At 36.7% G+C, this 25,383-nt stretch overlaps 1 long non-coding RNA gene across 1 annotated transcript in view; it reads right to left on the reverse strand.

The window, feature by feature from the left end:
- Positions 1-3,547: 3,547 nt before the first annotated feature.
- The window catches only part of LOC132079095 (uncharacterized), a 56,849-nt gene continuing 35,013 nt past the window's right edge, over positions 3,548-25,383 (reverse strand). The window contains exons 2-3 of the long non-coding RNA XR_009419348.1: positions 4,886-4,936; positions 3,548-4,053 (exon numbers count right to left, since the gene is read on the reverse strand). This is a non-coding gene — a long non-coding RNA (uncharacterized LOC132079095). The remainder of the gene's footprint in view (positions 4,054-4,885; positions 4,937-25,383) is intronic.

Consider the following 25,383-nt stretch of genomic DNA (forward strand, 5'->3'; position numbering starts at 1 on the left):
TCCTCTTGAAAAATAAAGAAATACTCCATTTCACAGCCATGTGTGCCCACCTCCCAACTAACTCCTACGTGCCTTACAGCTTGGAATGGGATGATACTATCTCTGTGAATTTAACTATTTAGACAAAGTGGAAAAAAGTTAAATCACAACAAAGATGGAGTAGAAATCTGTATGGATCTAGGAGGAATTCAGGAAGCAAGGCCTCACACAGGAAGAGAAAAAGAAATACTGATGTAGCAGAAGTAAAATGAAGGAAGATGGTTGTAAATATATTTCTGGAGGGTAAGGGGAAAGACAGAGATTGCTCATTTTTTGGCCTAATGAATAAACCATTTTAGTTCCTCCCCCCTTATGCACCTGCTGCTTTGAAAAGCCCCTTCCACAACCAACAACTGAACAGCAAATGCTGCACAATGACTCAAATGTTGCTGGAGCCATGCCAGCAAAAATTACCACTCTTCAACCAAGATAAACATCATATTACTTCATTACCCTTTTAAAACATATGCAAATTAAATCCATTATTCTTTTTTCTTACAGAAATGAAGTTCCTTTGGCTGGAATTCAACAGCTCCCTTTGTCATCATTGACCATGAATGGATGAACTTCATGTAGATGATGCCCATTTCCCATCTTTGAATCAAACATTAATACCATTTGACAGTAATAAATAACATTTATCACAATAGGGATCTACTAATGATTTTCCCACTAAGCTGGCTCATCAGAACCTATCAGCTGACAACTGCATAAATGAGATTAGCATAACAGCTGCCTATGACAAATGTATCTAAATCATTTTAATGCCAGCTAGCTCTTTGATCTCCCTATCACGTTGTTGCCAAAACTAAATCCATTTCTTCAAGATACATGTTGTTTATTACAGATACATGTGTATATTCCACACCATTATGTACTCAAGAGAGTTCAGTAATTAAAAGAATTAAAAATACTGATTGGATACTGCCACTATAATGTAAACTCACAACACTGCATGTCAGAGCAGCATTCCACAGCCTACTTAATTCCCCACCTCCCACCCTGAATTGTAGGATTTAGTGTTTAATAGCTGTTTGTTTCTCTGAAACAAAATACATGTTTTAACATAAATAAGTGTATTAGCTTCTCTCTCTATTGCTTACACAAGCATCATTTTCATACAATTTAAACTAATTCCCAATAATATGGGACTTGGTTCCATGCACACATCAAAGCAGCAATTCACTGTGTTAGTATAAATACAAAACTGACAAGGAAAGAAAAACTTGCTGGTAGAGAAACCTGTTTGTGTTTTAACTGCTACCACAAGCAAGACCTATGAGACTGTTGCGCAAACTCATGAGAACAGATTTCAGCCTGAACCCAAGGCCAATGGCTCTTTCTCCACCTCTACAGCAATGTTGTTAAAAGCACTCAAACTTCCAAACACTTTGGCAGGTGACAGTCAATGAATTCCTCTACCTGAATTCAGACTGACAGAGATCTTTAGGTCCTTAAGGGCACAGGGCCTTTCTTGATGCCTCAAACACAAGGGAAAATGCCCTCAGGGGCTTCAAAATCCCAGTGAGATTCACAATCATGTCTTCTTCTGCTTCCCCAAAATATTTTCAAATATTTTTACTTAAGTATGGTAAAATTGCTTTAAAACATATATCTATTTGAATATATTGGCACCTAGACCTTTCCAAAGACTGCCTCCCTCCTCCCCAGCTGAATAATGTTGAAGCCACCAATTTGAAATTTGCAGAATTGCCACTGATTTTCTTAAGCTTATACCAAGCTTTTGATGAGTTGACAGATAAAGTAGCATCAGGCATGCCTACACTTGAGTGCCCTTGATTTAAAAATCTGTATTCACACCTTTCATGCACTGTGTAGCTTTATGTGCATTTATTTTGTAGGTTTGTAGAGATTTGCATTTGTTTTCCCATCAGTGTTTTCAGGTGAGTTCTACACCAAAATATTCACAATTGTTTATACTTGAATCATCTTAAGGGCTATTCAGTGAAGAGATAAAAGACAAACTAGGTATGTGTGCTGCATTTAAAATTACAAAAACACATATCCATTTACACAGTCAGCTAAGTAAATTCTAGAACATGAATTTGGCTTCCACTGAAAACCAATACTGGAATCAGAGTTCAGCTTTCCCAGAAGTAGCACCAGTTCATGGTGGAAAAGGTTTCTAAATGAGAACTTTGGAGGGTATTGCAAAAGCATGGAAAATGTGCAAGTAGGCAAACTAATGAGATTGCAGACTGAGAACTGTTAAAGTATTCAAGTTATAATGCTTTGTAGCAAATATCTTGTTTTCGATGTTCTAACATTCACAGACACTTTATTCTTCCTTGCATTTCAGTTAAAATTCATGGGATGTTTTCTCCACATATTTTTCAAGTGTGCCTGCATTTTTCATATCTTTGAAAAATTTCTGGCCATTATTTTTCATGTAAAATGGACAGAATCTATGGTCTTTTGTCCAGGGCTTTTGTCTTGGGAAGCAGGCCATTTTTCATGGATGAAACTGAGGCACACACTTTCAGTTTTGACAGCATTTCTTATCATTCCCCACAGTTAGCATTGTCAACTTTCATTATTTAATTCTGAAGTACAAGGAAGGCTGATTTATACCCATGATGTATAATTACAGGCAGATGGAGTGCTTGGAAAGTAGAAACACTGAATTAAGGCTGTAGTAAGTGCCTTTGAGCCTCCTGTGAAAAGTCCTGTCTATGCCACCAGCTAAAAACAAAAGCTAAACAATTTACACTAAATTAATTCATGCTGTTGTAAGCACTGAGTTAATGAAAGTGAATACAAAACTAATAAAGTACATTGGTTGTGGTTGTGAGGTAATTTAAATTGTTTTTAAGTACAAATGCTGAAATGTGTTTGTATTAATCAATATCATCTCTGAATGTGCTCATGGTCAAAAGGCTTTTTTTTTTAACCTCCACTTCACTTGAAATCATTTTGACACAAGTCCACTCTGCATTTTGAAGAGAGACGTGCTTTCTACAGTTCTTTCATATGATAATATACAGTATATTTTCAGCTGTCTTTTTAAAGTTTAAACAAATGGAAGGCTTATTAAGAAGATATCATAATTACATGCAGCTATTTTACTAGCTCTTATCTGAAGCAAAAGCAAGCAATTAGTTGAGAACATAAATTCATTCAAGACATTTACTGAACATGAGGGAATAGACCAGTGGGAGAAAATAGGCCCATTTTAGTGTTTCATCTTCCCTGCAGAAATACAGCAAACCTATTCTAGTAGATTTAATGACACCTACAAAATAACTCCTTTTTTTTTTTTAAATGAACTTATATTTCAGCAGACTCCTTAGCAAACACACAAAAAATAAAAATTAAAATCCCTCCAGTAGCCTTAGACTGTGCTCAGCTACTTTGACAGACAGTAAGGAGTTACTCTTTTAATAGGCACAGAAAACATCACTGGAGCAAGTGGTAACCAACCAGAAACAGAAATCTAAGCCCACTGCACTCTTGAGATGCAGTATTGCTTTCAAATTATGGCGTATCACTAATAAATACAAAAAAAAAATTTGCTTGAAGCTGAATGCAGACACCAAAAGGGAAATATTAGGAACAGTATTACATTTTATTTCATTTTTCTCTGCTTTTTAAGCATTTTATTCCCTAGAGTGATGATCACTACAATCTCCAGCCCCAGATATCCAAAATTTTTCACATGTTTTTAATATAAGCACTTGAATATGTGTATAGAAGACTAGAGAGGCACTTTTAAGCTTTGAAACTAAGAGACCTGGTTCTAAGTGACAGCCTGGGAGGGTGGGAAGGAGGAAGGACAGCCTTGAGCTGCCACTTGAGCTGTCCCAGCGATGGTGGTGACATGCACCAAAAGGTTACTCCCAACCACAGCAGTGACTCCCAGCGTGCCAAAACCACGTCCCAGAGGACCAGATTTAAGCTGCTCAACTCCACGTGGCAGGGGCCAATGAAAGCAGAAGGGACAAGACTGGGGATGAAAAAGTTCTTCATTGCCACATGACATCTCCATCTCAAGCTCTGTGTTGAAGACATTAACATTTTTGTCATAACAAAAAAAATTTAATTAAAGGAGGGAAGAGGGAATATAAAGTCCAAGGTTCTTAATGGTTACTCCATTATAGGCAGGTTCCACAATTAGTAAAAGCCTTCACTGGATTTCTTCCCAGATCATTTGAGACAGCTCTTCAGGTATATAAATTATCATTTTGTTAATGCAGAGCTCACAGAGGTGATTTTTAAGTCTCCCAAATGCAAACAATATATAATGGTTACTTCTCGTGTGAGATTTACTTTTTAGTATTCCCATTTGATTATTGAAAGCCAAACAAAGATAACTTAAGACACATATTAAAATTATTCCCTCCTCTGCTTTTGTTTCGTGGGTAAGCAGGACAAAAAGTGGAAGAGGATTGGAAACAAGATTTTTTTCCCCCTACTCTTACTGGAAACACAGTTAGCAATTTCTCATGTATTTAAGATAACACCTACATGCAAATCTTCCTTCTCTAAAGAGAATAAAAAATATTTGTGCTAGAATTTGCTGATGTTTTCTAAACTAGTATAAAACAACTGTTTTTCTAGCAGAAGCATTTGTCAGCCACATAGGCAGAGAAGTATATAATCTTTCTGCAGTTCTCTTCACTGGCAAATCTCAGTAAAATTAATTCATTTTGAGGAACAGTCTAATGACTTTTTTTCCCTCCTCTTGTCACCAGTTGGGTTCTGAATTTTTCTTCTAATGAATGCAATATAATTCATGCATAGTCACTACTGAACCCAGCAAATTCATAATTAGTGCCAATTTTGCACCTGCTGTTATGGGTAGATGCTATTCACTTTAATTTGATACCTTGATTATTCATTGGAAACTTCAGGAGACTCCAATTATCTTACACATTTCCTGAAAATAACATAAAATAAAAATCAGAAAAAAAATGTTTTTGAGAACTTTCTAGTAATGAAGACCCCAACCCAGCAATACACCTATATTGGCTAAATATGTACACACATTGCATTGATGAACATATCCCCAAGATAGTGGTAATTTTTCACATGTTTACAGATATACATTACAGTTAAATTTAACCATTTTTTTAAGCTATTAGCTAAAGCTGGAATTATTACAGATATTTTGATGCAATAATTGATCCTGCTATTCTATGAGTGCCTGCTTCTGATATCAATCCAACTACACAGAACCTTCCTACCACATGGCATTTCTTTTTCCATATTCTGGTGGGTCTTCGTTGCTGAAAGCAGGAACACATTGCATATACAAGTATTGAGCACAGACATGCTGCTTGCATGTCTCTTCATGACTATATTCATCTCCCTGCTCCATATCCCACCACACCCAAAGCAATCAGACATATTTGACCATTTAAACATGGTTTTGTTCTCTAAACCTATCTCCCAATAGACTTTTTTTTTTTTTTTAGAAGCCTGAGACGTAAGAGTTTCAAAAAGAAGAGTGAGGGAATGGAATCAGCCTGTATGGACATAGCAAAATGGAAACAACTCCTCTGTTAGTCCTGCAAGTGTTTTATAAACCGAACAGTCTGGGTTTAAATAACATATAAATAATATAAATAACATTTCTGCACTGGTGCTACTAAAAAGAACAGAGCACATTTGACACATGAAGATGGACTTAGAGCTGAAAACATACCAGAGACTGTTCCCAAAAATGGGCTGGCATGTGGAGATTTCTAGACTGGATCAGCCAGGAATCAGTTTATAGAGTATAAAATGTGACTCTCAAAACATTTTCAATTCTGCCTCACCCTCCAGCATTCAAAAGAGAAAACACACATGGGCCACTGCTAGCTGGTGACTGCATCTATCATCAGTAATCAGGCCCTCCACTGTTGTGGGTGGTTTTAACATCAGCAGAATTGGTGTTCCTGCCCAATCAAAGCTTTTTATCTTTTGCTTTAGAAAGAAACAACATTGCATGGTATTACTAAAGAGAATAGTCCTTCCCTCTCCCACCCCACATTAAAAACAAAACAAAACAAAAGAGTTGAAAGCATTTGTGCTTTTTCTTGGTCCTGAAGCAAGGTTTTCCTGACTCAGCTTCCATCCTTAATAAGCAGTGTAATGGCTCTCAAGATGATTAGCATTACAGTTATAGACTGAGTTCACTATTAGAATATTAATGGAAAATGCTATTATTTTAGAGTTACAGAGATATAATGGGAATTAGACAATAAGGAACCGCATAATGAAGAATTTCTTCCAATACTAAAGAAGTCACTATAAGTGGATACAGAACTATCAGACACATGAGCACTGAATGAGCTTTTTCTAAAATTTTCAGTTCTGGGGTCTCCAAATTAGGAGGATTATATAGTTCCTAAAGGGATACTGATGCCATTGTCAGTGAGGGGCATTGCTCAGGACCACTGCCTCCCAGTAAACAAGTGCAACAACTTAACTTAGGCACAGAATTCACCGCATGTGATAATCGCAGCACAAGGCAATCCTTGCTGGGACAACGCAGTCATGCAAAGAGCTGAATTTGCCCCACACAGCTGCCTATGGCTGCAGGCAGCTAACAAATCTCTCAAATCCTCCGACACACACCCTGAGCTCATTGCAGAGCTATGGGTGACTTTCTGTGGAGGTTGTAAATACAAGAGGACATTTGCCCTGTGGGGTTCTTGCAGCCAGAGTGGATTTGGGCTGGCCATGCAAGTCAGGGCCCCTCAGCTGCTCGAGGCATCTTGTCTCCATCACCCCTGGTACAAACCTCACCCCTGCCAGCTCTAAAGGACAGCACAGGATTTATACTATGACAGATATCCAAGAGCTACAGCTCGGTCAATCAGATTAGCCATCTCCACAATGGTACTAAAAACTGTGAAGATAATTTCTGCTATAAGACAGTGGTTTCCTCAAGAAGAAAATTCACAGGTTCTACAGTCCCATTTTTCAGCCAATCATGCTATCCATTATAACTGTGCTTAATTTATTTTTTTTTCCTGTCCAGGACAATATTTGGGACCTTAAAATAACAGAGTTCAACTTGTTGAAACAAGGAATGATGTGTATGAAAATCAATCTAAAGCAGCAGTTGGTGCTTGCATGCTGGCTCACTATTATGAATTTAAGTGTTACACAGGAAATTATTTGCATTCTTGTTGTTTCAGTGGGTGACTACAGTGAACACAGACTCACTACAAAAAACACTGGAATTCATCAAACTTGCTCTTCAAGCTAATAATGAATCTATTTAAAAGTGCCTTCTGCTGACTCAAGGGTTGACAATATGTATTAAAACTCAGTTTTAGCATACACCCAAAAAGCCATGAATATCATATCTTAAATTCTATCATGATGCTAGAATTCAAGCTCACTTCATTTCTGATCTGGACTATAAAGATGAGAAGGTTTAAGAAAGTCCTCAGGACATAGGGAAATCACCATCTTTGTTGCTGTAAAATAGCCATGGATATGTCTTTGGGAGAAATATCTCCATCCATTTCCAATCATGTAAATATGTTCAAACCTATGGGAGGAAGACAAGCTGCTTCTCCCCCTTTATCTGTTGTACAAAAAGATGCTGCTTTGTCTTTAGAGCTCTGCTGATGCTGCCTTCAGCAAGCCAGTGCTCCATTGTTATTACTGTCTTTTCATTTGCCTCTAGGGGCTCAAAGGATGGTGCAGATGGTAAACAAACATGCTTTATGGTCTTGGAGCTTAGACTGAGAAATTCAGATTTGCTTTTCATTTCTGAAATGCAGCTAAGCACAGAAATTACTCAAAATTATTATCAAGCTGCTCCTAAGTCCTGTGCAACTCCTCTGTGATTGTACTACCTAGCAGAGATGCCTCCTCTCAGTTTCCTGAAGTGACTGACAAGTATAAAAAATGCTTTATGTACTAGAGTATTTAATTCTACTTACATTGTATTGACACAAGCTGCTGTTCTAATAAATTTAATTTTTAAAACCTGAAGCCTTATATCATAAACATATGATATTATTCACATAAGTTGCACAGTCCTGAATTGCAAATACCAGCCCAGTTTACAACTTGAATAAGGACAAAGTAGACATCTCCTGCCATCCTGTAGCTAGCTGTTCTCTCTTCTATCAGAAGCCTTGGTCACCCTCAAAGGCAAATAGTTTAAATTCTACCAACAGTTATATCCCTGTCTGACCAACAGAGATCCAAGCATCAGTGTGTGTACAGACACATCATTGGAGAAAGTGCTTTCCTAAGGATCCTGCAAGATAGAAAACAAAGCACTAAAATGTGGTGGCAGTGAAAGAAGCAAACTAAAACACCTATAATCCTTCAGTTTTACACCTAGATTTACTCAGCCAGCATATAACCCACCACATTTGCAAGTATGCAGCTCTGAAGGGAGTCCCAGCAAAACTCCAAGACAGGTGGAACACAAGTGCCAGACAGTGCAACAGCAGCTCCTCCAGCCAGGTATCCCACACTTGCAGCTCACCCACAAACACCAGGATCTGGCAGCTTCTGCCTAGTCAGACATGCACATCCTACTGCCTTAATTTCTTCCCACTTTATATTTTATATATATATATATGCACACAAATACACTATGAATATAACTTATACTAAAGATGGAGCAAGACTCTTTGCAAGAGCATGTGGTGACAGGACAAAGGGGAATGGCTTTAAATTGAAAGAGAGTATGTTTATATTTGATATTAGGAAAAAATTCTTTGCTCTGAGGTTGGTAAGGCACTGGCACAGGTTGCCCAGAGAAGCTGTGGCTGCCCCATTCCCTGCTCCAAGGCCAGGCTGGATGGAGCAAGCTGGTGTACTGCAAGGTGTCCCTGTCATGGCAGGGGGTTGGAACAAGGCGATGTTCAAGATCCCTTCCAATGAAATCCATTCCATCATGTTATTATATACTGTTTTGCGTGTATAAAGAAAAAACACACACTACACTTATCACAGCCACATTCTTCTTCCCAACCCCTAGAACCTGTTCACCTCATGAAGGTGGCTTTTTGACCCTGTGTTTCCTCTGAAACTTCAATGTCAAAGTTTCAGTCCTCAAAACCTCCACTGTCTCTTTGGAAAGTGGGGAAGGAGAAGGTTGCCCTCAGAAATCCACAGGCACTTGCACACAACTTCAGCGCTGTCACCCAGACCCACCACAGAAATGCTGAGGCTGCACTGCATGCCATTTCTCCTTCTGTACAACCAGCAGCTCAAATGTTCTCCACACAGAACTAGAAGGCTGAAATTCATGTCCTGTAGGATATCTGTGGTGGCTATACTGTGGAAACTGAAGGAATTTGAGGAGGGCAGAGATCTGCAGAGTTTGGTTTAGGTATCATTAGAACCTCACTGACAGTCCATGAACAAAAAGTAGACTAGCTGAAAGTGTTGTCAGGACTGCGTTACTGCTTTACATGTAGTCCAAAGTAAATAAAAATTCTTTGGGGCACATGAAGGATTTTGTTCAAGTATTCCCACACACAGACATACATTAAATAGAAAAAACAAAACAGACATTTTTCTTTTGCAACACAACACTAACAAAGTATTTCACAAGCATAATTGCATCTTCCAAAAACCATCCCCTAGAGCCTTATAAAAAACCCACAGCCATATAAATGTATGTGTCACTCAGGAAACAGTTTACTCAGTGTCTGGTTTTCTCTCCACCCATTCCTTGAAGATACTTTCTTTGAAGACAATTTGTGCATATACTATAATGTCTTGCTCACCGTTACTTCCTAGGCAAATCCAATCAGATATTCATTTTCACCAGGTAAGTTTGAGCATGTACCTCTTTTCTATTCTTTAGCAGTTATGCAAGACAGCACAAGAAGTTGCCACCTGAAGTGAGTTTCTTTATAATTTATGGCACTGACGTCCATCAAGACTGAGTCATTGACCACCACCCTATGGATGTCACCATCCAACATCTTCCTTTAACCATGATCTTATCTACTCATCAAATCCATCTTGCTCTAATTTAGAGAGAAAGATGTTGTGGGGGACTGTGTCAAAGGCTTTACAAAAGGCCAGTTAAAAAGGCATCTTCCCTTCCCACTGTGTGGCCACTCCATCATAGAAGGCCACTGGGTTGGTTATTCCCACAGAAGAATTAGCAGCAGTGATTCAAGGGACAGCTCACCTCTAACACTCATTTCATATGCTAAGGACAGACAAATGTAACTTGCAAAAGGTTCTTAAGAACAAAACATTTCATGATTGATCATGATACACCCCACACTGCAGCATGGGATCACAAGACTAGCACAAGAAAATCTGTAATAGCAATTTAAGGGCACTGTTCAGGGGTTCAGTGAGTAGAGGGAATAACTAATGAAAAAGGTGGGGAAAAAATATCACAGAAAAAAGGCCACAATTAGGGGTACCTTTTGGAATGAAGAATAAAGGCTCAGGAAGGGGTATGTTTAAAGCACATTTAACAGTGTTTGAAACTTTTTTTTTTATCCTGTTCAAGTCACAGTTTTTAATGAGACATTACAGATTAAAAGGGGGCAGAAAAAATTTGAATGAACAATCAGAAGAGTGTTTGAAAATGGGGAATATCTGGGGGGGTTCAGGGAAAAGCATTTTACAGAAATCTTGGTTACAAAGGTTGAACATAGCTTTCACATTCAATACCACTGTTGAAAAGCTATAATTTCAGCTGGATATTTCATTCAAAACCATGCAAAAGAAAAAGGAAATATTGATCTAATAGCTAAAATACATACATCTCCCTAGAAATACAAAGACAATATTTGCTCGAGCTCATTTAATGTGATAAGAAAGTACCACAATGACTTGTAGCAATTATAGAAAAGATACTGCAATTTCAAATTACAGAGAAATAATGTGTACTTATTTATCAATTCAGCTTCAAATGTTGTCCCATTTATTTGCTCCATGAAAAATGTAGTTTAGATATTGCATGTGCATATATTTTTCGACAGGTATTTCACTTGAAATGTGCCTTGCCTTCATTAGAATACAGCAGAGGCATGAAGTGCATAATCTACAATTCTTATAAGGCAAAGGGCACCTCAGAAGGAGATATTTCAATAGCAAATTGAGCTGGAAGAAAATGTGTCAGTTCAATTCACCAAATTGAAGAGATTTCATTTTAACCTACTTATCTCAACGCTCCATGAGAAAGATTTAAGAATGGATACAACAATAAACCCACCAGTAAAAAATGAGATTCTCAGATGCTAAGCATTCAAACCCAGCTCTCATGGTATTATTTATCAGCAATTTTAAAAGATCTGAGCTCTTTGAAATGGTTCCCTACTTAAATCATAAAATCTTAAAGAAAACTTATCCTCAGACCTCAAGATCTTGGAGATACTTGATATCAGAGTTGAAAGCTTTGCAAGTAAAGCCAGCAGTAATATCTAGTCATGATAGCCAGCATTTTTCATGGTACCACTTCCAAACTCTCTTTAGGCAATGTATTGAGAAGCTTATTCACTATACAGGCTAGTTCAAAATTGCATATTTGAATCATACTCAAATCAGATATCATTCTCATTTGCAGAACTGTAGAACAGAGCTTAACCCTACCTAATCTGGCCAATGCATTCAAAGCCTCTACCAAATAGGTTCATTGCCTATAAACAGCTCACTGCTCCTCTTGGGCTGGCCAGCACACACACACCTGTGTTGGGAAGACATGGATTTTCTTGCTTGGCAGAACATACAATTCTGTGAGAGGAAATACTGCCAACACTGCCTGAAGAGGATTTGGAAGGGACAAAACCAGGGAAGACTTCGAAATACACAAGTTTCTCAATTAAAGACATTAAATTTTTGCCTTGTTTTTAGTAAATAAGTGCAAACTACAGAAGTTATGGAAACAAAATACTACAATGTGTGACATAAGGTGGAAAGAGATGCTAAAACTCCTTGGAAAAAGCATATTAAACAGCAATTGGAAGATAGGAGATTTAAAGGCGAGAGAGCCTGGAACAACAGAACGTCACAAGTGTAGTACTAACTGTGCCAGGATTATCATATTGTCTTTGTAAATTCATTTAACTCCCACTTGGAGAAGTATCTCTACTTTCTGTGGGTTCTCTTCCTGACTCCCAATAGTTTTAAACACTGCCTGAATTTGTGTGAAGCCCACACAATGCAATCAGTATGTTGTTATACTGTCCCAGAGTTCACAGCAATGTTATTTTGTGCATCTCTTGACTGTTGAAAGAATGTGAAGAAAAAAAGCAGTCCCAGAAGACTGAGATTTTAAACACATGTTTAACACCACTAGTTACACATTGTAAAAAACATCGCACAAGGATCATCTCTATTAAAATTCTAGTCACAGCTCATATTAAACCAGCTTATTCTTTTCTATTAAATAAATAAATTACTTGAACTCAGGAACTGTTTGTAAATTTAAATACTATTCCTTTGCAGAAGCTTTTTTATTCTTACTACAAGCATTGGTCTTGACAAAGACTAAATTGCAGTGTTTGGTAGGATTTTCCTATTTCTTTTTGGAACAGCAGAGAGCTGTTAGGGAAGTCTGAAATTGTGTCACTCCAGAACTTGTTTTTGTCTTTACTCTCCAAGTTCTGTCTTTTGTACTATTAATTCTGTGGCTGTATGATCATGATAATGTGCTATGGCATTTCATTCCAAGAGACCAACCACAGAGCCTGCTCAAGACACCTGCACAGTCTGAGGGTTGATTTTAAAAACCAGACTTCACTCACCAGTATATTGCCAGGTTATTGAAAACAGGTACAGATTCACCAAAAAAATATTCTCCATTCATTCTCATCACAGAAAAAATAGTGAACTTTTCAATTGTCATGAATTATGGGGTAGATTTAGTTCCTTCTACAGCTTAAACAATAATTGTAATACTACCTCTGCACAGATTTGTAAGGGTCTTTCAAGACCAGTGGAGAGCCATGACACAAACATCCATTTATGCCAAGTCTGGGAGATAAACTTTCACCTCCCTAAGCTGAACAGGTTAATACAGTGCATCACCTGTTGTGTGCATCATCTCAATTCATTCAAAAATCAAAAGCTGAAGGACAGATGCAAAAAACTCCTGCATAATTCACAAGTCTGGAAACATAACTATACATTACCCATCCCTCCATGATAAACAGATTTAAACACAACAATTCTCTAACATACTGTAAGCATGAAAAACTGAGCTACCTTTTATAAGCTATATCTTATTTATGAAAACGTAGATTCAAATGTTATTACCTGAAAGAAAACCATAGTTCAAAAAGACAACAGAAAAGGAAGCAAGTCTGGGAATAAAGGAACCACCTGCCAAAGGTGCTACTGTGGTTCATCAACACAGAATCAACCAATTAGTAAATTATCTTCACTAAAACAACCTCAACAACTTCAGCTCACAAAAAACAAAATATAACATACCAAGAGAGTCAGAGAGAAAAATCCTACTGACTTTGATGAGAATATTTTATTTTCTATAGTATTTTCTGAAGAGAATAGTGGAGAAGTCAGCAGCACTTAATCATGTAACATAGCATTAAGCAATAATGGCAGATAACAGAAAATAGTATAAGAACTCTGTAGCTCACAAAACTTAAAACAATTCTTTTCTCTCAACAGCTTCTACAGATTTTCACACCTATGCTTCATCAGAGACACAACAGAGACACAAAAAGGAGCATAAAGTGAAAAATGGAACACAAAGACATACTGTTATGTTTTGCACTTAGTTTTGGGAGAGAGTTTGCTTGCTTTTTTAAGCTTCAACAATGGAATAAAGATAAAATTTAAATACATCTTCTTTGTTCAAAACCACTCACAACTGCTATTGCAGTAACACAATGCAAATATGCTGGCTGGCAGCAGAGACAGGGTTTCCCCAAACCTGCAGTTTTCCCATACCTCCTTCAAATGTATGTTCTTAATTCCACAGACAGAGTCCTTTTAAAAAATGTATTTAAAGTTCCTTGTGAAATACAGCCTTATTATGAAATCCTTCTTGTTCACAAGATACAGAACATAGTGCCCACTGAAACATTCAGAATTATAGCCCACAATTCCATTCTGTTTGTAGTACAGGCTTTCTGGCACATTCAATTTTTGTTTTAATTATTTTATTCTGAGGAACAGAATTCTCAGATTTATTACTAAGGTGGACTCCAAAAGCAATGTTATTATAAGCTCTAACAGGTGAATAAACCAATAAATTGCTTCAATCCATAAAGCAACCAATAGCTCCTGGACAAAATAGATCTGAAAGGCTGAAGCAGATTTCAGAGCCTCATTCCAACAGTAAAGAGTAATAACGCAAACAGAAAAAGTACTATTTATAAATGTCTGCCCTGGTTCTAGAGCATGCCAATACATGAAATAGGTAAGATTATGTTCTAGTCTTGAGCAATCAATCAAAGACTTTTTTTAGTATTACACTCAACCTTTTTTTTAAACATTAAATATCTCAATTTTTTTTTTCCCAGTGATATAGCGGTACACTTAACTGGCAGATAAAAGGGGTTTAATAATCTAAATTATAAGCCACAGCAAATATTCCTTGCTCAAATAATAGAATACATGGAGTTAGAAAAGAGAGGAGGGATAATAAACTGGTTACATTCATGAGTTTTTATCACATCCATTTATGATTTAGTATAAATAAGCAAAGGTACCATCAAAAAAAAAGGCAGCATAAAATCAATGTTTCATATTTTACAACAGCTCAACACTTCATACATCACAAATTCAAAATATACTCTCAGAATCCTAAAAGAGGTAGATATAAAATAATTCTACATATGAGTAAAATGGAGCTACTTCTGGATTGAAATACAGCAGCAATTCAGCAGCACCCATCAGTTTTTATGACAGGACATTAAAGATTACTGTTATTCATTTCAAATTGCTGTAGATAATTACAGAACTTAATTGCAGAGCTGGAAATACTCCAGACATGAAAGGTGCTAATACCTTCCATCTTACAAAAACGCTGTGCTCTCTAAATGATTGTAAGTATTACCCACAAGGTTTTCATACTGTACCTTCCAGCACTAGGATAAGACACAAATTTACAGCCCATTGGAAGAAAAGCACAAGGCACCTTATGACAATATCATTACTGACTGCGAGGAGAATTGGCTGAAAAGTATTCCACCTAAGCAGATGTAACGCCTAAATGTTCATGTGGATAACAGCAGTCTAGAGTGCATGGCTGGGTTGCAGTGTCTTTCTTCATAAGATAAGTAAATGTATCTTTTAACTGACCACAAAAAGTGCCATCAACATCATGGAATTATAATGCAGCTTATCTTGTTTGCTTGTGTTTTGAGGTTTTGTTAAACTGAATTAATCCCACAGATTTGCAAATCATTCAACATATTCAGAGACAATCACTAAAATACAATACTGAACAGTACCAAAAGAATAATTTTTTTCTAATTATGGTAGAATATTAATTAAAAAACAAGATAATGCCTCAGCTTTTCTCCTGCAGTCCTACCTGCATGGTCCCAGCAAAGCTACTCAGCCTATGCTGGAAATAGCTCTGACATACCCTGTCATGAAGGAAAAACCATGCATGTCAGCTTAGATTTTGGGGGAAAAAAAACCAAACCCAACCTTATTATAAGTACCAAAAGCCATGATTCTAACAATGCTTCCTCCAAATTGGTATCAAAAGTCTGAACACTGTCATCTAAAGAGCAACATGCTGGTATATTACACTAACACAGTCTCTCTCTGGTCATGCTTTTGGGATCTATAAGAGCAGTACACCACTACAGAGATATCAAAGTAAATAAAATAAATACATGATTAATAAACCCCCTAACATAAACACACAAAACCTACCAAAAGAAGCAATGCACTGAAACCAAAAAATGACAGGAAAGAACTTCTGAATTTCATATCATTTTTGAATTTAGGTCAGCTGTTTCATTAAGAAAAATTAAACTTGGTACTTATGGGTAGCCAAGTAGACAGGAGATATGTTAAATTTAAACAAGGAAGTTCAACTTCCTCAAAAAGATAACACCTTCACATGCACAAAAAAAACCCAAACCACAAACAAGCAGCCAAAAACTAAACCCAGAAAACTTGAAATCAAACATGTCTGAGGCAGAACAATTAGATGACAAACACAAAAATAACGCAAGTGAGAGGTTACAAACTTAAGTCTCTAAATTAGTAAAAAACTGAGTTAATTAATATCCTGTCTCATTCAGTGCAGAGAATGGCAGTTTGCGTAACAAGTAGATCTTCAATATTTTTGTTCATTGACACTAACCCCAAATGACTCCTACTTCCTTTATCACACGCTATTTAAAACACTATCCTGGCAGCAGTTAATTTTTCCATTTAATTTTTTGTCAGCATTCAACAGTATTCTCTTTTACAATTCTAAGTGTGGATTAGTATTGAATTCTCAGAATTTTCCCATGAGGCTGGATTGGAATTTAGCATGAGACTGTTCTTTGATTTCTCATCCCATTCATTTTAACTTCTCCAAGACAAAACCCTTTCTAACTACCCAGCCCCGATTCATCACCCAAGGAGAATCCTGAGAGCGTGGCACAGGTCTGGGTGCAACAAGGGCGGGACTGTGGGATTAAGGCAGTCCTGGTGCAGCATCGCTCCCACACCCAGCTGGGCTGTCAGCAAAGGTGGGATTGTGAAACCACGCACAGCACCAGCAAACCATCACAGCAGAGACAAAACACACCTCAGAGGGTTGCACCATCTTTCTGCTACCAACTGTACCAAAATTCTTATTTATACACAGTTCTCCCCATGTTTTCCCTTGTGGTTGTGATTACAAGTTTCCTCTCATGAGCCTTCTCTGTTCTAAGCATCCAGTCCCAACAGGCAGGACTGATAACACCAGTTGCAGACTGTTGCAAGAAAAAGTTGTCTGTCAAACTTGTTAACAGAAATGGAATCAACTTGAACAGGTAGAATTTTTTTAATTTTTTTAATTCAAGAAATAAAACACACCATCAAATCTTACATTTCTACGTGCCAATTGAACTCACTGAATAGTAATGGTGAGCTCCAAAAAGCCAATGTAGAGAAAACCAGCTCTGGTATTGAGTCTGCCACTCTTTCATACTGAAATAAGTGGTCAATATCTTAACTTCACTGACATCAGTAGAAAAGCTCCTATTGACCTATGCAGAGCATGGATTTTACCCAATGAGTCAAATAGTGCATTAAGTCTCATTTGTCCTGAAGAACTTGACTGAAAGGATTATCAAAAACAATTAAAGCAGCCTGGCAACAGGCACGTTAAAGATCAAGTGTGGATGTAGCTGACATGTCTGCAAAGCCAGATAAAGCCTGGTATTGTAGGAACCAAAACCAGCACAATTGAGCAAGTGTATCACAGAGATAAGAGCATAATTTGAGTATCAATACTTTCAGGGAAGAAGCAAATAACAAAATACCAAAGGTCTCAAGAAACAGCTTTGTGAATCCTTACACAGGATGTTAAAAAAAAAAAAAAAGAAAATAGGAAAAAAAGCTTTTACTGCACACAGACAAGATCAGTTATGGTGAGAAAGCAGAAATTAAATTATGACATCTTCAACATCTGAATATTGCTCTGGATAATATTTCAGAAAACTAATCCATGCTGTGCTCTTTAATGTACAAAACATTGAATTCTCCGAAACTGAAACATATTCCTTCTCTTTTAAATGACAGTGTATCAATTATTTCTATCAAAATATACACTTCATTGTTTCTGAAGGTATGACTAGCTGGGTGCTGCCACAAAATGGTGATAATAAACCTACCAAACTTAAAGCTTGCAATTAATTCAAAACAATGTATTGTACCACTTCGCCAGGCTTGTCACTGGAAAAAATTAAAAGTTGGTTCATTTTGGTTTGGGTGGTTTGTTTTGCTGGTTTTCTCGACTATTCAAAAGAGATTATTCTCCTCTTATATCTTGAAAACAGTATCATGAGCTCTCCCCTATTGAAAAATGTTTAGGTATATTACATATACTATTGTGAGTTTTCTGTAAATAATCAAAATATTAATTGGCTTAATGGATTGTAGCTGCTTCCTTAAGTACTCCCATTTCTATTTGTCTATGAGCATGCTCAAACGAAGACATTATACTGCTGTTGGATAAGGAAAAGCTGCAACTGTTTCATTTACCTACAGCAATTTATTCAAGGTTTCATCACCAGGCTGCTTTGAAGATGAAAATGAAGGCGTTTACATTTAATGAAGACCATCTGAAGTGTCTCCACTGCAGCTGCAGGCTCCGTAGAATCTGTGGTGCAGGAGGCAATATGCTGCATTGTAATGCAGATTTTCTTAAGAGTGCATCTGCAGCAACAAGATCATTTCCCATGGTCTTGACTGTATTTCTTCTATTATTCATAGAACACAATGTAAATGAAGCTATAAATTTTACCACATACTAAATGTAGAAAGCAGATAATGGCAATTGTGAATTATGAATGAATCACTGTTATTGTGATTCCTCAAGGATCCTGATGTAGATGATTACATGCATGCAAAGACACTGTAGCTAAACTTCTTTATATTGATCTTGAAAAATGATTCTAAGAATATTATCATTAATATACAGAATTCATAGATTTGTTTTTCATGACAATGCCAACTACAACTAACTGTCAAAGGCAATTACATATCAATGCTACCTAGGGGCAGGCAAACATACTTGTATTTGGAATTACTGAATTGGGGAGAGAAAGATAATAGCTTGCAAAAATGTGTTTCCCAGCTACCCACATGTGTTCTTTCACATTTAAATAAGCCACAGGCAAACCTTGTGGAGCATTCTGTAGTGAACACATTCAAATGCCAAGTAATAAGCAGTGAGATAGAGGCTTGTCTTTTTTTTTAGGGTGGCTGAAAACAAAATAGTTTCTTTAAATGAAAGAAGTATTCTTCTACAAATTGCACAATCCAGAGAACTCCACAAGTATGAGCTTGTCTTTGCCAGTTTTATCATGATAGCAAGAGGCAGATTATTACCCTCTTACCCATTAAGAATAATTCTCTTAGTGATATGATCAAAGTCAGGAACTGCTCTTGTTTGATAATGTTTATAAATTAGTAAAATCATTCACTAAAATTGGTCTAGCTATAATTAACATCAGCAAAACACTTATTAAATCCCACAAGATATAAAGAGTAGGAAATGTACATTAAACTTAATTGGATACAGAAATTCTCACCCACTCTGGAAGTTTGTTGATTTCTCATAATTCCCTTTGGTCTGTTTGCAGCTACAGGGTAATCAAGTGGCTCTGTCACCCCTTTAAGCAGACTCTTTGACTTAAATACTCATCCAGGAAAAGAATGATTAAGACATTTCCAATGTGCATCTCACATGTTCCTGAGTTCATTATTTGGGAATCATAGGCAGGGCCCCCGAGTCCTTGTCCATTTTTTTCCACATTAGGATCTGCAGCAAAGGAGTCAACTTTGAAGTAGCGAAAGTGAGGGATAATAATGGAATTTGCACACCCTCTTTATATTCAATGCAGCCTCTTTAAGTTGGCAGCAAGGCATATGGTGTCAGTATGAAAAAAAAGACTTTGACATATCTTTCTCTCCAATGGAAAAAAAAAAAGATATGAAATAATGAGGGTTCCTAATCCAAGTTCATTTCAAATAACAGAAAAAAAATCCACCATAAAAACAGAATAAACAACTAATGCCACTCTATTTCTAATCAACTCGAAATTACTTTAATGGACAAGAGAAAAACTTGAAAATGAACCACTAAGTGTCTCAGGATATATTTTTGGCACATTATGTATTTCCATAAAGGACACCATCAACATACCATAATTAGGACTTTGAGGGTACCAGCTGATTTTTACACTTTCTATTATTCTAACCTGTATTACTCATTCACTAGAACACCATGCTACTCATGTGCTTATATTCCTGTAGCAATTTTGTTCCACTCTACAACAACACAGATGAACTTTCTTTTATTCACTGCTATCATGATCATATTCATTATCTCAGGAAGTTTTAAAAAGAAAAAAAAAAAGCACCAAAAAAACCAACCAAAACCCTATGTTAACACACAATATCACAAGTTACTACAAAAGTCAGAATTTCAGAATGATTTGTTACAGGATTCCTGTTGTGGCATGAACAATTTCAAAAAAAAAAGGCAGCTTATGTTTGTTATTGTACCATTAAGCTGAAAAATAAAAGATTAAATAGATTCGAGAGCCTTATATATAACATTATAGAACCCCTAGTTACTACATTGCAGCAGGATCTCACTCAAACATATCATAAAATTCACTCAGCCAGAAGCATTACGTGGAGTCCACAGGCTTTCACTGCAATAGATTTTTCTGAAAAAAAAAAAAAATCCAAAACAAAGCAACTAAAAAACCCCAACAACAAAACAAAACAACCCAAAACACAAAGTTTAAGAGGTACCAGCCCTAAACTGCCTGTTACCCTCAGCACACACTGTTCCTAAAGCATGAAAGCTACAGAAGTAAGTTTATGCAAAATAATCCACATAGTGTTCATGATATGCTTTAAATTGCTGTGCAAAAACTGCACAATTAAGCTCCAACACAATAGCAACTTGAATATTATTTTAATTTCACAGGTGGAAAAGGCGAGTGCTCAGTCCAACTACCAATCTAAGATATTCTCTGGAGGGAGCAGCTGTGAGGTCAGATGTTGAGGGCTGATCCTCAGGGTAACAGAACAGAGGAATACACAGAGAGAATTACAACCTGACACCTTCAAATGCAACAGTGAGGCCATAAAGCCAAACCCTCCGCAAAGAATTCACAAGTCCACAGGACTGAGCAGATAAATACCCAACTAGTACACTAAAGAAACTTAAATGATGGTTTCCAAACCTCTCGAACAGCATTTAATTGATTGGAGGGGAACTTCTTGGACAGTAAAATAAGACAACTCTACATTATTCCTTCCTCATGACATTCATTACAATTACAGAGGAAATGACTGCATAGAGCAGGGATTATGTATCACTGCACAAATATTTTCTTTGATCTGGTGTAGATGTACAGACATTAACTTTCACAAGAAACATTTAAATAAAGTGTTTGTTTACTTGCAAGAGCTCCTCTGAAGTTAAATTGAGATGAATGGGCAACTAAAGTTCAGAAACATCAGATGTAATTTAAAACACTTCCAAGTAGTTCTGTACATGGTTGAGTTACTCTCACCATATGAAGTTTAATACTGTTGTGCAGAATAAAGAGAAACTAATTTTCCTTTTAAAGAAGACACTGGATTTCTTGTGTCTTTGTCACAGAGGTTTTATTAATTCATTCTTCTCAAGCTGACTGTCCTAATCACACAGTTGGTTTTGGTTTCCATTCTCTTAAGACAGGATTTAGAGAAAGGTTTAACTTCATTTGAAAAAAGAACCTGACATATTTATGAAATCAACTATTGTGTTATTACAAAAAAAAATGGAATCCTAGAACCAAACAGTGAACATAGTTTTGATTCTGAAGTGACAGTCAACTCAACCAGACAGACCCAATCCAGACACTGGTCAGGCTCTGGCAAAACTCTTGTTTAGTCCCACTTCTGTTACTCGTGCTGCTGCTCTGTGCACCTGATTAACAGAAAGCTCCAACACAAACCAGGTTTCAATTTAAGACTCACAGGAGGCCAGAAGTGACTGCAAATTTAAAACAAACCACCCACAAGCCAATACTCAGCCTGGTACTTGGCAGAGTACGCAGAAGCATCTGAAATATAATCTCTGAAAGAGTTTGATTTAACCTTCTTTTCCTTTAAGTGTATCAATTAACATTCACTCGACTGTTTTTTAAAGAAATCACATCAGCAATACATGTAAGTCTAACAATATTTAGTACGACCCTTTCACAAGTTTTTCGTATAAGCTCAAATTTATGAAGATAGTTTCATAGAACTACACCAGGGGTATTTGAATCTCAAGTGCTACTGCAAAAAAACATTCCCTAATAACATCAAGATTGATGATGTTTGCACAACAATTGGTTCAAAATCAGATAAATGCCAAAAAATTAAATCCAAAAAAAACACCACATCTCTCATCCATTAAATTGACACAAGGACATCACATGAAGCTCTGAACACCCAATAATGTTAATTTTTTCATGTAATATCTATAAGAGCTCAGTTTCCAAAGTCTGAAGTTACGATTTGACAATTCCATCTTCAGAATGTTTGAATATCTCTCCTAAGGAATCTCATAGCAAACATAAAGCTGTCCACAACTCCAGCCATTTACTGGGCATCTCCAAAGGCTTTTGAGGACACCCAATGACAGCTCAAAGATGAAATAGCACACGGGAGCATGAGAGTCCAGCTCAGCTCTTGATTAAACATCTTTTTCATCTGTTCATCTTAGAAGAGTGAAATTAAAGAAGATAGCACAACCCCCTCCTAATGATGCTTCAAAACTAGGCCTCTGCTTCAGCAATAATCTGTTTTATGAACCCAGCTACATGTTTACAAATAGCGAGTCTCCAATGAGGACTCAGTTTTGTTTTGCTGAAGCAGATACCTATTTCCATCAAAAGCAGATTTATTGTCACTAGAATCAAAATAATATCAAAAATTGCCAAACCCAGAATGGCAAATACTCAGTACTATATTACAAACCTTCTGCTACCAAAACTTCATTTTATAGTTCTGTTAAAATTAAGTTACCCCACACACTGCTGTAAAGATGCAGTTCTATTACTGCCATTTTCACTGTGTATTCCTTTAATCTAAGACTTTTTTCTCCATTTTTCCATAGAAATCCATTTCATAGAACATATTGGCAGTCTTTTAAAATGTGATTTATGGTACTACTTAAGCACTTACCACTTGCTATTTGGTCTTCCAGCTACATTATTATTCTGGGCTACAAAACACTGAACACCTCAGAACACCAAATATTTTGTAACTTATGTTTTTAAATTATTTTTCAGACAGAAGGAAGTATTTTTTTCTGGCCTGTTTATTAACTGAAAAACTAAATAAAGCTCCTAACGATTTAGACGTCAAAATTCCTTGTTATTCATCAGCATGACAAAGCCTAAGGCCTTGATATTGAAAAATATACAGCCACCTCCTTAAACATGAAAGTAGCCTCAATTTTCTCAGAAGACTTCCTAGAACTGTAAACTAATTATGCTCTTTTTTGCCCCTCATTTATAATGAAAATGATAGCCATTACTGCATGAATTAGTACAGCTAGAAAAAGCAGACACGTTTTTGGAAAGTGCCCCTTCCTAGACTCTAGCAAGAGCTCTGTACTCCAAAGAGCAATTTTGCTTTTCCTACCTATAATATAATTAATAATATTCCCTCTCTTTTCAAGGTTTCACTCATTTTTATGCATAGGTCATTACAGCTGAAACAAGACAAACATTCCTTTTCTACAGCATAACCAAGCAGATGAATTCCATGGATTCCAGTGATGCTACTGCACCCTATCAGCATAACCATTCTAAAATGCAAGCAGAAGACAGCTATTTGAAAGTTATTATTACACATAGAAAGCTCTGAAGTCAATATTACAAGGCTTTCAAAGTGCATAATACAGGTTTTTCAAATCCTTCCAAGCCTACTGACATGTAGAAAAATGAAGACACCAACCCACCATACCAGGATTCACTGTGAACACAGAAAATACTTTCTGTTCCATCACACATTACACAGAACCCTCTGGAAGCACAGCACAGGATCTGCTCTGTCAAACTCTGCACCTGAAGAAACAAATGGGTAAAAAGAAGGTGGAAGGTGCCCATCAAGGAGCTGCACACTGGAATTGGAGCTTGCATGAAATGATAGGAATTAATTTCCATAACTGAGCACTGTACTCTGCCATCTCTTCAGACAAACATCAATGACACAAAAAACAATTTTGAACTGTACTGGCAAGAAAATCAGTTTGGCTTACAGGAAAAAAAAAAAAAGAAACAAAAACAAATTTAAAACCTCCCAAATCTTGACTACTTTTTTTATGTCACATGCATGAAGTTCTATAAGAAAGCATATTTTAACAATTGCTTGAGGTTGCTGAGTTACAACACATGAAACTAGCACATTTTTAAACTTAAAGCAAGGCAATTAATAAGTTAGGGATATCAATCATTAACTGTCAATGTCACACTAGTCAGTGTAAATGTACATGCAAAAAAACCCTCAAGAACACAAATCAGAGTTTTAAAGGTTTTCTGTGTCTAAGAAAACACTACTTTTCACATAAATAGCAAATCACCATATGCAGATCACCCAGCAACAAGCAGTCATAAGGGTCATGAGCCAGCACTGACTTAGTTTTAGTAACTTAAATTGACAGAGCGTGTAGAAGGGAGAAGAACTTACTGAAATCTGCTGTCAATTCAGCACATCATCTGCTTTGTACCAGGAACTCAGTAGTCCTTAACCCCTTCTTCTGGGCATAGAATGAGATGACCACAACAACCTTAACTATCTTATATTGCAAGGCATTTCTATCAAATGCAAGTTGAGTTTTCAGATACTGACCAAAATGTTTGGAGAAAAACTAAGAGGACAACTAAAAATAAATATTTAAGTAAAGAAACAAAATGAAAGTACATGGATAAAACTTTGAGAAAGTATTTTTAGCAGCTTGTAATAGAAGCCAGTTCCTAACATCCTTATTTTTTCCTTCCCTGTGATAAATGTTCAAAAGTTCCCTATTTTGAAGCCAAATAAATCTCCAGTACAGCACTAAACTAGAGAATGAACACAAAAATTGGAAGGGCAAAAGCCTAAATATACAGAACACTTTCTTTTAAGTTTTATTTTAAAGTAGTTCCATCTTGATAATGTCATCAAGATGAACATTTCAAAAACACCAAATACTCTTTAGAGCTCTGAATTGAAGCAGAGGATAGTATAACAGTGTTATGCTTTCACATTGATAGACAGAAGAGGAGCAAACTGGAATTGTTGAGAAACCATCAACTGTGTAAAGAGCTTGTTTCTAACAATCCAGTACTTGCAGCTCTCAGTTTTGGAAGAAAAGTCTGTGAATGAAACATCTTCTCATGAACCCCCTGTGTCTTCTATCTGATACTTTATGAGCCTTGTTCCTCTGACTTCAGCAAGAGCAGCTGAACAATGGGAAGCCTGTGCAGAGCCATTGCCTCACATGTTGTAGGTGTCTTAATGAGTTAATAACATTTAGGCCACATCCTGCACAATCAGCATGAAAACACCAAAATTCACACTCTTCAGTGGTGCTCCAGTTCTTTGTCTCTTTACCCAGCTGTAACTTCCATACCAGCTTCTTGCCTCATGACTGGTACTCCCTATAGACCACATTAACTCCTGACTACAGTTCCATCACTGGCTTTCCTGGAAATCATCCCATTGTGT

This window comes from Ammospiza nelsoni, chromosome 13 (assembly GCF_027579445.1).
Source record: "Ammospiza nelsoni isolate bAmmNel1 chromosome 13, bAmmNel1.pri, whole genome shotgun sequence".
Lineage (NCBI taxonomy): Eukaryota > Metazoa > Chordata > Aves > Passeriformes > Passerellidae > Ammospiza > Ammospiza nelsoni.